Below are 12733 nucleotides of genomic sequence, written 5' to 3' on the forward strand. Positions count from 1 at the left end.
TAAGAAGAAAAAAACAGAATGAGAAAGGTGGTTACAGAGGTATTTATTTACAAGTTGTGTCCCCCAATCTATATTTTTGTTTGTCGGAGGTGTGGTAGGGTTTATGCTGACATTTCCTAGGAACGACCAGCGCCATTGCCGGATCTCGGTTGCCGTAGAAGCTCTATGAGTTTCTCAGCCTGTTCCCACGTACACCAACAATAACAAATAAACAACAACTTCAGTTTACGACCACACTTTTTTTTATACAAAGAAAGAACGTGATATCATATCACTTTGGAACAAAATATAATAATGGTTGGAAATTAGAAAACTGTAAAAGTAGTTTTTTAAATTAATATAGAAAATATAAAAGTGATGGATGGTGGTTGTCAGGTTTACCTTGTGTCTGGGGCGATGGGAGTGTGAGTGTGACTGTGATTGTGAGAAAGCGACGAGGGGTGGAATGGCTCCTTCGCGGGCCACCATAGTACGGTACACCCAACTCTCCTCGCAAATCTGCAACAGAACCCCGACGGCGATCTCCTTCTGCCTCTGCGTCCCCACCTCCACTATCTCCACCAGCACCGGAATCCCCCCTTCATCCACCAACGCCGCCCTCCCCTCCACCACCCCAACAACCACGCTCACCACGTACACCGCCTTGTCCACCATGCTCGACCCCAAATCCGCCATCAGCTCCACCAGCGCCCTCATAACCCCCCCCTCACCGCCCTCACCTTGTTCTCCTTCACCGAACACACCGCGTACAGCGCCGTCGCCGCGTCCTTCTTCCCGCGCAAACCCCCACCTTCTAGAAGCTTCACCAGAGGAGGAATCGCCCCCGCCCTCCCTATCGCAATCTTGTCCTCCTCTCTCCGCGAGAGCCGGAGCAGCGCGCACGCCGCGTTCTCCTTCGCCGTAGGCGTCCCCGTCTCCAGCGCTCCCACAAGAGGCTTCGTCGCTCCCGAGGAATTGATCAGGTCTTTGTTCTCGTCGCAGAGCGAGAGATTGAGAATCGCGGTCACCACGTACTCCTGAAGCTGAAGGTCCGACGAGGACGATAGAAGCGAAACCAAGGGTTTAATCGCGCCGGCTTTTGCGATCCTGACGCGGTTCTCTTCCTTGTTCTTGGCGAGTAGCCTGATTTCCATGGTGGCCTGTTTCTGGTCCTCAATGGAACAGGAATGGAGGTTGAGAACGAGGTGGCGAATGAATTCGTCGGAATTGTCGGCGGCGCATGCGATGAGGAGGCGGCGGCTCTCGGAAGACGGTGTGGAGAATTCGGCGGATCTGTCGCTGTTGCAGTCGCTGAAAGCGGAGAAGGAGTTGTCGTTGTTGACGGTGGTTAACATGGCCCTCCCCGTACAGTGAGAATGTGAAGGAAGCGGAGTTTGAGAAAAGAAAAGGAAAAAGAAGGAAAGCGGTGGCAAATATATGGGAAGTGCTGTTGAGGGACACGTGCACGTATTGAACTCAATGTTGACCCCTTTCTGTTTGTTTCTTCTTTCATTTTTGTTTCCACTGTTACCATTTTGTTTCAATACTTGAAATAGATTAAATGTTTTCCTCCTGCTTCCCCCTGCACATGCTTTCACACCAATCATTCCCAACACCACAGCTCACCCACGCCATTTCCAGAACCTTCATCTTTAACATTTTTTAATTAATACTACGCCATGCTTCTTAATCCAATTTCCCCTTTTTTTTATATTTGAACTTCCTTTCTTGTTTATTCATTCATAATGATATGTACTTCCTAACCAACATTTATTGTTTTTTAATCTTCATTGCTCCACTTTCTTCTCCTTTTCCCAAATGATGGCAAATCTATTACCATAATCATGTTTAAGCTTTCATGTCTCCACATGTTTCCCTTTTCATGGACTATAATTTCACGCTTCTCCTTGTATAATAAAAGCACAATTTAATTTAACTAACGAAATCAATTCAACTATATCTCTACTTTTAATTAACAGAATTATTTCAGTCCAAACCACATTATTTTCTAAACGGAATTCAACTATTTACTTCCACTTTAAATTAAACTACACATTTTAAACAAATCATTCCCAGTTTCAAACGCAGCAGTTTTCTTACTTTTAGACTTTAACGAACCGTGTGCGAAAAATAGCTCATTTCCCCTATTAGGGTGTTTTGGCTAATACGCTCCTAATTATTGCCTAAATCCAAGCACTGCAAGTTTTTAAATTTGAGGTTTCCCCTCTGAACGTCTACGTGTAGTCAAATTCAAGTTTAAACATAATATTATAATAATTAAGATAACTTTCCTGATAATTATAGCTTTACAAGTTTGCCGACAAAATATGCCAAGTTCATTATCACAAAACAAATGTCCACATTATCAATATGCAACATTATAAGGCGTTGTAAATGAATTCATAATCATAATACTTGATAATAAAAAAGTCCATGCCGTAAAATCATTCTCCGTGCTATAAGTTAAATTTAGTCTAAGTTATTGAAATATTAGTTTAATTTAGTCTTATAATTTTTAAAAGGTTCCTACAATATTAATTGTCATTGTTAAATTCGTTAAGAGACACTTTAAATTAAATGAAATTATATATATATATATATATGTATGCATACGTGTCAGTCCTTCTACAAGAGGATCTAATGTTTGCTTATCTCACTACTATGACCATCAGAAATAAAATTTTATGTCTGAATTTTAGTTTGTCTTCCTATTATTTATTTATTTTGACAGTGAGTCGGCAACTAAGTTATTTCACCCCTTCTTTTGTAGTTTTAAAAGAATATTGCTAAAATTGGTCTGACTGTTCACGTTTCACGCTCTTCGAAAGATCTCGCACGTAATTTTAGGACCACCTGCCCTATTGAACACCCTCGTGTGGACTACTGACATGTTCAATGGAGGGATAAACTTTTATTTTCCTGAGGTTGAGTTGAGATATAAAAAAGTACAGTATTAAAATTCACCAAATATTTTTATATTTTATATCAAATAAGTTATAGCATATTATTCTAAATACTAACCAAGAACTACAAAAATAAACTTTTCTTTTTAGCACCAGAATAAGCTTAATAGTGAGAAAGTTTGGATAATATATCTATAACAGGCGGATGCATTTTGCATCAGTTTACACTTACAAGTTATTTCAACGATTTTTTTAGTATATTCGAGTAATATCTCTGTTTCGGTGGATACTTTTGGGGACCGAGAGACTAACCTGCTGACGTGTCTGGGCCGCTCGTTCGCTTCCAAACTCCTGCTATTGGCCGATCGGTGTTGGCACAAACCGATCGGTCTCCTTCTTGACGAGGGAGGATGTACCTGCAAAAGGTACTCCGACGCCCAAGTTAGGCGTGTGATTTGAAGAGCCTCGGCTCTTGGTTGAATATTTAGTGAATGATTATCACTATTGAGTATTTGAGAGTAGCGTAGAGTGAATAATGCGTAAGTGGAACGTACCTGGCTTTTGGCCCTGACTTTGTATTTATAATTTATCTCATGGATCCTGAGCTGATATAAGCCCAATAAAATATAAACAGAATAAGATATAAACAGATTACCTGAATATCCGGTTGGTTGTTTGTAACCACTCGGTTAATATTTTATACTATACATTATGCCCCCCAAGTCCGAGTTAAGCGGTTGGCTTTAGCCGTGGTTAACTATAGGACTGATGAGTTTGAGGGAGGCTGTGTTGGCGAAATTGAAAGCGTTTTACCGCTCGACTTTCAACATTAACCGAGCGGGATTTACCGCTCGTCCTTCAATAGGAACCGAGAGGAATTTACCTCTCGGTCTTCTACGTTAACCGAGAGGGCTTTACCTCTCGACCCTCGACATTAACCGAGCGGGATTTACCGCTCGTCCTTCAACATGAACCGAGAGGGATTTACCTCTCGGCCTTCGACTTTAACCGAGCGGGATTTACCGCTCGTCCTTCAACATGAACCGAGAGGAATTTACCTCTCGGCCTTCGACTTTAACCGAGCGGGATTTACCGCTCGTCCTTCAACATGAACCGAGAGGAATTTACCTCTCGGTCTTCAACATTAATCGAGAGGGTTTTACCTCTCGACCTTCAACATTAACCGAGCGGGATTTACCGCTCGTCCTTCAACATGAACCGAGAGGGATTTACCTCTCGGCCTTCGACATTAACCGAGCGGGATTTACCGCTCGTCCTTCAACATGAACCGAGAGGAATTTACCTCTCGGTCTTCAACATTAATCGAGAGGGTTTTACCTCTCGACCTTCAACATTAACCGAGCGGGATTTACCGCTCGTCTTTCAACATGAACCGAGAGGGATTTACCTCTCGGCCTTCGACATTAACCGAGCGGGATTTACCGCTCGTCCTTCAACATGAACCGAGAGGGATTTACCTCTCGGCCTTCGACTTTAACCGAGCGGGATTTACCGCTCGTCCTTCAACATGAACCGAGAGGGATTTACCTCTCGGCCTTCGACTTTGACCGAGCGGGATTTACCGCTCGTCCTTAGACATTAAGCGAGAGGAATTTACCGCTCGTTCTTCAACATGAACCGAGAGGGATTTACCTCTCGGCCTTCGATATTAACCGAGCGGGATTTACCGCTCGTCCTTCAACATGAACCGAGAGGGATTTACCTCTCGGCCTTTGACTTTAACCGAGCGGGATTTACCGCTCGTCCTTCAACATGAACCGAGAGGGATTTACCTCTCGGCCTTCGACTTTAACCGAGCGGGCTTTACCGCTCGTCCTTAGACATTAAGCGAGAGGAATTTACCGCTCGTTCTTCAACATGTACCGAGAGGGCTTTACCTCTCTCCCGAGGGGGATTTATCGCTCGGTCTTCGACCTAGGAGTGCTTCCTAGGGAACGGGCTTTACCGTTCGCTCGGTCTTCGACCTAGGAGTGCTTCCTAGGGAGCGGGCTTTACCATTCGGCTTTGAGAGGGTTTTACCTCTGTTTTGAGCTAGGATTGTTTCCTAGTGAACGGGATTTACCGTTCGTCTTTGAGAGGGCTTTACCTCTCTCCCGAGGGGGATTTACCGCTCGGTCTTCGACCTAGGAGTGCTTCCTAGGGAACGGGCTTTACCGTTCGGCTTTGAGAGGGTTTTACCTCTGTTTTGAGCTAGGATTGTTTCCTAGTGAACGGGATTTACCGTTCGTCTTTGAGAGGGCTTTACCTCTCTCCCGAGGGGGATTTACCGCTCGGTCTTCGACCTAGGAGTGCTTCCTAGGGAACGGGCTTTACCGTTCGGCTTTGAGAGGGTTTTACCTCTGCTTTGATCTAGGAGTGTTTCCTAGTGAACGGGATTTACCGTTCGTCTTTGAGAGGGCTTTACCTCTCTCCCGAGAGGGATTTACCGCTCGGTCCCTGACTTGATCGTTAATTATGAACTTTGCTGACGAAATTGGCAATCAGTGTTTGTAATAGGAGACTTCCCCTTCGTTAATTGAATTCCATGAAGTCCGTTTATGACTAGATCTTAGTATGCACTTGCATAATTGATGGCGTGGATTTTGATATATATTTCTTCAAGATGTTCATTGCTGAAATTCTCACGATGATATATATTATGGTATATGACCGTATAATAAATGATTCGGTTACCAGATATTATGAATTGCACCGAATAAATCACATAGATAATAAACAAGGTATCAAAACCGTCTTGAGATTTTATAATATTGCTATTGATACTTATCTCTCACACAACAATTTCTTTGACTATTTTAATCATGCTAGAAAATATTTCGGTTATAATAATTAGATAACTATATTTATAGTTATATGCTATATTATATAAAATATATCATATATCATATAATATATTATGGATTATACTATATATTTAACATAAAAATAGTTGTTATAATATCTATTATCAATTAGATATTTTATGAAATATTCATATTTCAAAAAATACTTATCTTGTTGACGACGTCTCACGTAGAGATGATGATTCATCTACTGTAGTTTTTACTTTGTCGAAAGTTTCTCGTGTTGATCCGAAATAGTGATGTCGAGACCGAACGCTCGTCTTGGTTTCTTGTGGTTTCTAATAATCTTTCTGGTGCTTTGTTGTTCCTCCATGCTCCTCGTGGTCATCATTGGGTTTGACGCTCGGCCCCACGGTGGGCGCCAAAATGTTTCGGTGGATACTTTTGGGGACCGAGAGACTAACCTGCTGACGTGTCTGGGCCGCTCGTTCGCTTCCAAACTCCTGCTATTGGCCGATCGGTGTTGGCACAAACCGATCGGTCTCCTTCTTGACGAGGGAGGATGTACCTGCAAAAGGTACTCCGACGCCCAAGTTAGGCGTGTGATTTGAAGAGCCTCGGCTCTTGGTTGAATATTTAGTGAATGATTATCACTATTGAGTATTTGAGAGTAGCGTAGAGTGAATAATGCGTAAGTGGAACGTACCTGGCTTTTGGCCCTGACTTTGTATTTATAATTTATCTCATGGATCCTGAGCTGATATAAGCCCAATAAAATATAAACAGAATAAGATATAAACAGATTACCTGAATATCCGGTTGGTTGTTTGTAACCACTCGGTTAATATTTTATACTATACAATCTCAAAGTTAAAAAATTAATACATTTTTCATTTAGCGTGTTTACTGATTTTACGAAACACTTGGTAACTAGAATAACGAGATTAACTATAACAGACTGAGATTGGTCACTTTTTCTTTTTCCTTCTCCTTTTTTCTTTAATTTTTGAGTCGAAGATAAAGAAAAGAAGTTTTGATGAAGGAAAGGACTTTGGGAAGGTTTATTTTCACGAAAAGCAACTGAGCTGACCACTTAGATGGAAGCCTTCTGAAGTATGTCTCCATGATGGCAACTGATGATAATTGGATAGGATGAACTTCAACATGTGAATACAAAATTTATCTGGAAATAATATTTTGATACAATTTATTTTAAAACTTTTTTTTACTAATTTATTATTTATTTATTATTATATTGATGTATTTTAAATTGAATAAAAATAACAATACGTATACTATATCAAAATATTATAAAAAAATATGTGATAATATATCATTATCCAATCCATCATTCCCAACATCTATTTAAATCAAACAAAAATGAATTAATCTCTTTACACAAAAAGTTTCATATGTTAATCGAAGATGTAAAGGTTAAAATTGAAGACTACTACTATGGAAAATCGATTGCAGGGAAGTTTTGGTTAGTTATAATGTTGTATCACATGCATTTCTTAGAAATCATTCCATTTCATGCCTTCGAGCTTTCGCAAACTCATTACTCTGAGAACAACATGAACATGCTTCCGATGTTTGTATGGTCGGTGGAGAACTCTTATGATTGAGATTGAGTACAAGATAATAGGCATTATGAACTATTGGAGGGTTCATCCACAACTTTAAAAGCAATAAAACATCAGTTTTTTAGTATACCCGTCTATATTTATATTATTTGTCTTATTTTTTTCTTTCATCCTCTCCCCTTATCTTCCATTAACTTGTATATTTAATTTTTTCAATAATTTATTCAAAAGTATGTTTAATATTTTTTTAACAAAATGAATATTATAAAAAAATAAACTTATGTCATGATTGATCACAGACATTAACTATAACGTAACTTGCCTTTCTGATAAGAATGTATAGTTTTCAAAGTGTTTTAATACAGCTTAACAATCTTAGAGTAAAAACTCAAAAAAGAAAAATGTGATTTATTTTAACTCAAAATTATATTAATTTAACATCGAATTAAATAAACTTCACTTATTATTTTAATTCCATGTCATTTGAAGTGTTGAATTTTCATAAATTATTATCGTTTAAATAAAATCATAATAACAAAACGAACTATCTCGGATGAAACTAAATCTGATAAATTCATTTACTTTGTTTTCTCCGATTTAGTTTTATCATTATATATTTGCTGATCTGACAAAAATATCTATGCGTACTAACAAATTACAAGCACTATATACCGTAAGATTTTCAAGTAAGAATATTTTAAATTATCCTATAATAGTTCTTTTAATATTTTCCTTCAATATTAAGTGAATAAATACTGAATAGCCTTTATGCTTTATATTTTATTCTTTAAAAGATTACATAATTATTAAAAAGACATTGTAAATAGATATATGAAGTAATTCTCCAACTAAATTAATAACAGGAGAGGATGCGTGTCATCCGTTTATTTTAGTTAAATCTATGTTATAATTCTTCTAATCTAATCTATTATTTAAAATTTTAGTATAAGTTAATTTCTGTTTTTTTTTATTTTTATTTTATTTTGTCTTAAAATTCTTTAGAAGAACTTCTCCAAACATATGTTAAGAATGTAATGAAAAATTGCATTTACATGCTTCTTTCTTCACTCCTTATTTCGGTTATTTCACTATCCTGTTTTTAATTTTGATTTAAAGTTTTGAGATATAATCGTGAAGGTTTTGGTATATTCTTATATATGCAAAAAATATTATATCAATTATATATGCAAAAAAAAACTTAATTAGGAGAATAAATAAAAAAACTTATCGCTTCGCAAAGTATTTTCAATTATATCAACATGCATTAAGAAATATATCAAAATACTGCATATAGAAATGTACGAACTCAAGTATTATTAAATGTAAATTTCAAATAAATAAAAATGAAAATTTGATAAACAAGTTATAAAAAGGGCTTATTAACAATGAAACTATCAGTATTTTAATATCCACTTAAAGTTTAGAAATATAAGATTTGACATTAAAAAAACAAAAACAAATAGACACAAAAAGTTTGTGCATTTACAAAATAAGTATACAATGAAAAAGTTGAGAATGAAATTTGTAATACACTATTCATAATTTATATGTTAATGTTGATATCTGATAATAATAATCTTTAATGAGTCTTTTGAACAATCTGCAATGTGACAGAATCATATCTATATATTAAAATGCAATATCAGTTTAAATAATTAGCCAACCTTTATATGTTTATGTGTTATTTCATAATAATAAGCTGATAAAATAATTAGCAAATTATATATATTTATTAATTTATAAAGCATACATGTATTGATATCATGCTAATTTCAAGGAAGTTAATAAAAAACAATATTTAAGATAATCCTCTACAATTATAGTAAATTAATTTGTTTGATGGAATTTATTTATGATTTTGTAGTTTTTGATGGCAGTATGGTCAAAGTAAAGAATGCGTGGTTTGATGATTAAACGATAATTGGTATTAGTTTAGTGAGAGAATAATGTGAGGCAAATAGACTGCTGTCTCGATAATGATATTAATGAATTGACCCATTACATACCCATCACGAATGACGAACCAAGAAATCACAATAATTTTAGAAAATTGAAAACCAAACAAATTTAAACTGACAATTGGTATCAATATCTATATAGGAAAAGAATTATCAATAATACTCAGCCTCATAATACAACAGCTATATGATTTTTTTAGTCAAGGCTTTTGTGAGATGCAGCCGTGTAAAAAAAACATAGGTGAAATATGTTTTTCGTTATTAAGTATCACACAAATTTGGGTTTAGTTCTTATTTTGAAACTTTTATGATTTTTAATTCTCATAGTTTTAAACTCTTATTATTAATTTTTAAAATTGGACGACCTTAACTTTTAGTAGATGTGATAAACAACGAGACCAAAACAGCGAGACCACGTCTTATACCAGCTTGCCTCTTCATTCTCTGTCACGTTGCTTTTCCTTTTAAGCAATGTGATAAAGAGTGAAAAGGTAAGCTGGCATAAGACGTGACCTCAAACCTAAATTCGTGTAATACTTAAAGGACGAAAAACATATTTAATTTAAAAAACATTATCGTTTAGGCTTAAATATTTATTTCGTCTTCATGATAAAACGTAAATTTTTATTTAATACTTAATTTTAAAAATAAAGATATTGAGTCACTCTATTATAAAAAAAAATGTATGAATAAGATGTTATCATTAATTATATACTAATATCACGTACTTTTTCTTTTCTCTCCGTGCTGTCCAGATATCTTAGCCTTTTCTCTCTATCAAACTTAAGGAATGAATGGTAATATTTTAAATTTTTCTTTGCGGCTGTCCTTTCCCCAACTTGTTCAAACCTGCCACCAAAGGGGTGAGAAAGTACAACTTTTGGGTATCCATCTTTTCAGAGCTCAAATTCCGTTTGAAAAGAAAATGGTGAATGGAGCATTGTGCTTCCACCACGTACACAAATTCCTACTCGCTTACTGTGCCCTTAATCTCAACCTCCGTCGTCAACATGATAATTTGTGCTCCTCTGCTTTATGATAATCCGCCATCTTGTTGTATGTGGACAAACATGCAAGGTTTCACCGAGAATTTAAAAGATCAGGAGAGATGGAATTATGCTCAAATTCGTGGAATCAAGAGTTGTTTTGAAAAAGGATTTTATGACATGAATGAAGATTACGGAACTGGCATATAAAGAAATCCAAGCAGCACCCAATTTGCGTAGTTTATTTATAACATTTATGATGATTTTACATCAACTCGCAGTTAGAAAATATTTTTCATGTTTAAAAAGAAATTCATATACTCACTTTGATCTACAAGTTTTTTTAAATTTTTTTATCGTGAACTTTTTTTAATTATGTCATTTTCTTTTACACGTAACATATTGAGTCAAAACTAAATCCTGTAAATTGGACCAATTTGATAAGTATAATATTTAGTGGTTATTTCTCACAGATTATAATATCCAATATAATCCTAATAGGAATAACAATAATTGTTACTATAAATTAATAAACTCTTCGTGGTAGAAAATATTAGGCGCTATTGACCTTTATGATTTTTATTAATTTTTAAGGGTCATGTTGATAAATATTGCTTTGGTTTCTATTTTTATTCCAGATTTTTTCTTTATACTTTTTTTTTTGCTTTCTTCCTATTTTTTTTTATCACGAATTGCTCTACATTTATTATAAAAAAAAGAAAGTGTAGAATTCTACTAGGTCGATTTCAGCATCAAAGTGACTAATTATCGTAATAAACATATAATATTTTTTAATTATAATAATTTTTTTTGCATATAAAATATTAATCTAACAAAAATATGATGTTTATTGAATTGGACTATGTCGATACTTAATAAGTATAATAATAATAACAACAACAATTCACGTATCAACTAAAATAAATTTTTAATCTATCAAATTTATTTCATCATTCATTAATTTTCATAACCTTTTATTTTATGTTCCTTGATTTCTCATCATCTTCTCTAATTCAAATAAATTTTCACCTTTCTTTCCATTTAAATCTATTCAAATTCACTTTCCCACATTTACCATAAAACAAATACACTCAAAACAATTTACTCGATCTACCAATTCTTTAAATTAAAATTGAATCAGTTTAATTTAACTCACTTTTAATTCAAATCAACCGTATCAATTTGACACCCTTAATGGCATCAGTGTTAATTTTTAATTATTTATTTTGACACACTTTAAATCTCTAAGAAAATGCACCCCATTATTACTTTTTATTTGTCATTTTTGTAATAAATAATTCTCTCGCTTCGTTTGTCTTTTAAGTAATATATATTTTATTATATTTTTAATATAGAGAGAAATGAGATATAGGATAACAAAATTTACAATAACATTCAATAAAAAAAATGTATAGTTTCAGTTTCTTTACAATAGGTATGCAAGACATTGAGTAAGAAGACTTATTCATTTATTAGTGATTTTTATGTATAATTTCGTTATTTTGCAAGTCCTAATCAATTAATTATAAAAAAATTACGAGTCAATCTTTAATTTTTTTAGAGATTATTTAACTTATATTTACATTTTACAACTTTTAATTATTTTTTATTTCCTTAGACTTGACACTTTTATTTTTACTATTTTTGTAATTCTTTTTCTTTTCATTGTTTCCACCCACTGTATCTTTTACGCCTTGTTTTTTTGAGTGGATTTAAGGGAGTGAATTTGAGGGGATTTGAAGATAAATTTTTTTGTCGTTTATTTGAGTAAATTTGGAGGTAAATGAGAGTGAATTTGGAAATAAATTTTTTTAATTTGTCACGTCAATACAATTCTATACTAATTCTCACAAATTTTATTTCCAAATTCACTCAAATTCTCTTGAGGAAAAATATAATTAAAAGATGTTTAATTTAATTTATTTGAAAAAAGAAAACTGTTGTTAGTTTTATGACAGCACATTGGGTGCTTTAAAGTCTTGATGTTTTATAATTGAAAAAGTGTTTGATAAATTTCAGTCAAGCATGGCGTGGTTCTTCAAAAGTTTTGATGTTTGCATTTGTATAAAACAACAACAATAATAATAAATGTCGGAGTCGTTAACATATCCGTTGACATTTTCTATAAATAGTTTAGATGACATATAAGATAAAAGGTTAAAGTTGTGGAGTCTAGTAGCAAATAGAAATTTAGAAAATTGTCGAAAGAATTACAAAAATTATTCCAGTGATTAATAATAATCAGATAACTTAATAACAAGATTTGAAAAAGAAAGACATTAGATAAAAAAACACGCCATGAAAGCTCTTAAAAAAATATCTTCTATTAATTAAAAACTAAAACATGGCTGACTACATGTATATGATCGGTTTGTTTGAGTAAAATGAGTTTAATTAATTGATTAAAAAGAAAATTTTCAACGAAGGTAACTATCAAAAGAAAATTAGTGATTAACAGTATCAAGTAAAAGATATCTCAGACTAACGAAATTCAAAGCCATGCATTTGGAGAATCATGAA

At 34.3% G+C, this 12733-nt stretch overlaps 1 pseudogene; it reads right to left on the reverse strand.

The window, feature by feature from the left end:
* LOC124830839 (uncharacterized) lies at window positions 1-1541 on the reverse strand (annotated as a pseudogene).
* Window positions 1542-12733: the final 11192 nt, after the last annotated feature.

Source organism: Vigna umbellata, chromosome 9 (genome assembly GCF_029865625.1).
Source record: "Vigna umbellata cultivar VRB3 chromosome 9, Vumbellata_1.0, whole genome shotgun sequence".
NCBI classification, from domain to species: domain Eukaryota; kingdom Viridiplantae; phylum Streptophyta; class Magnoliopsida; order Fabales; family Fabaceae; genus Vigna; species Vigna umbellata.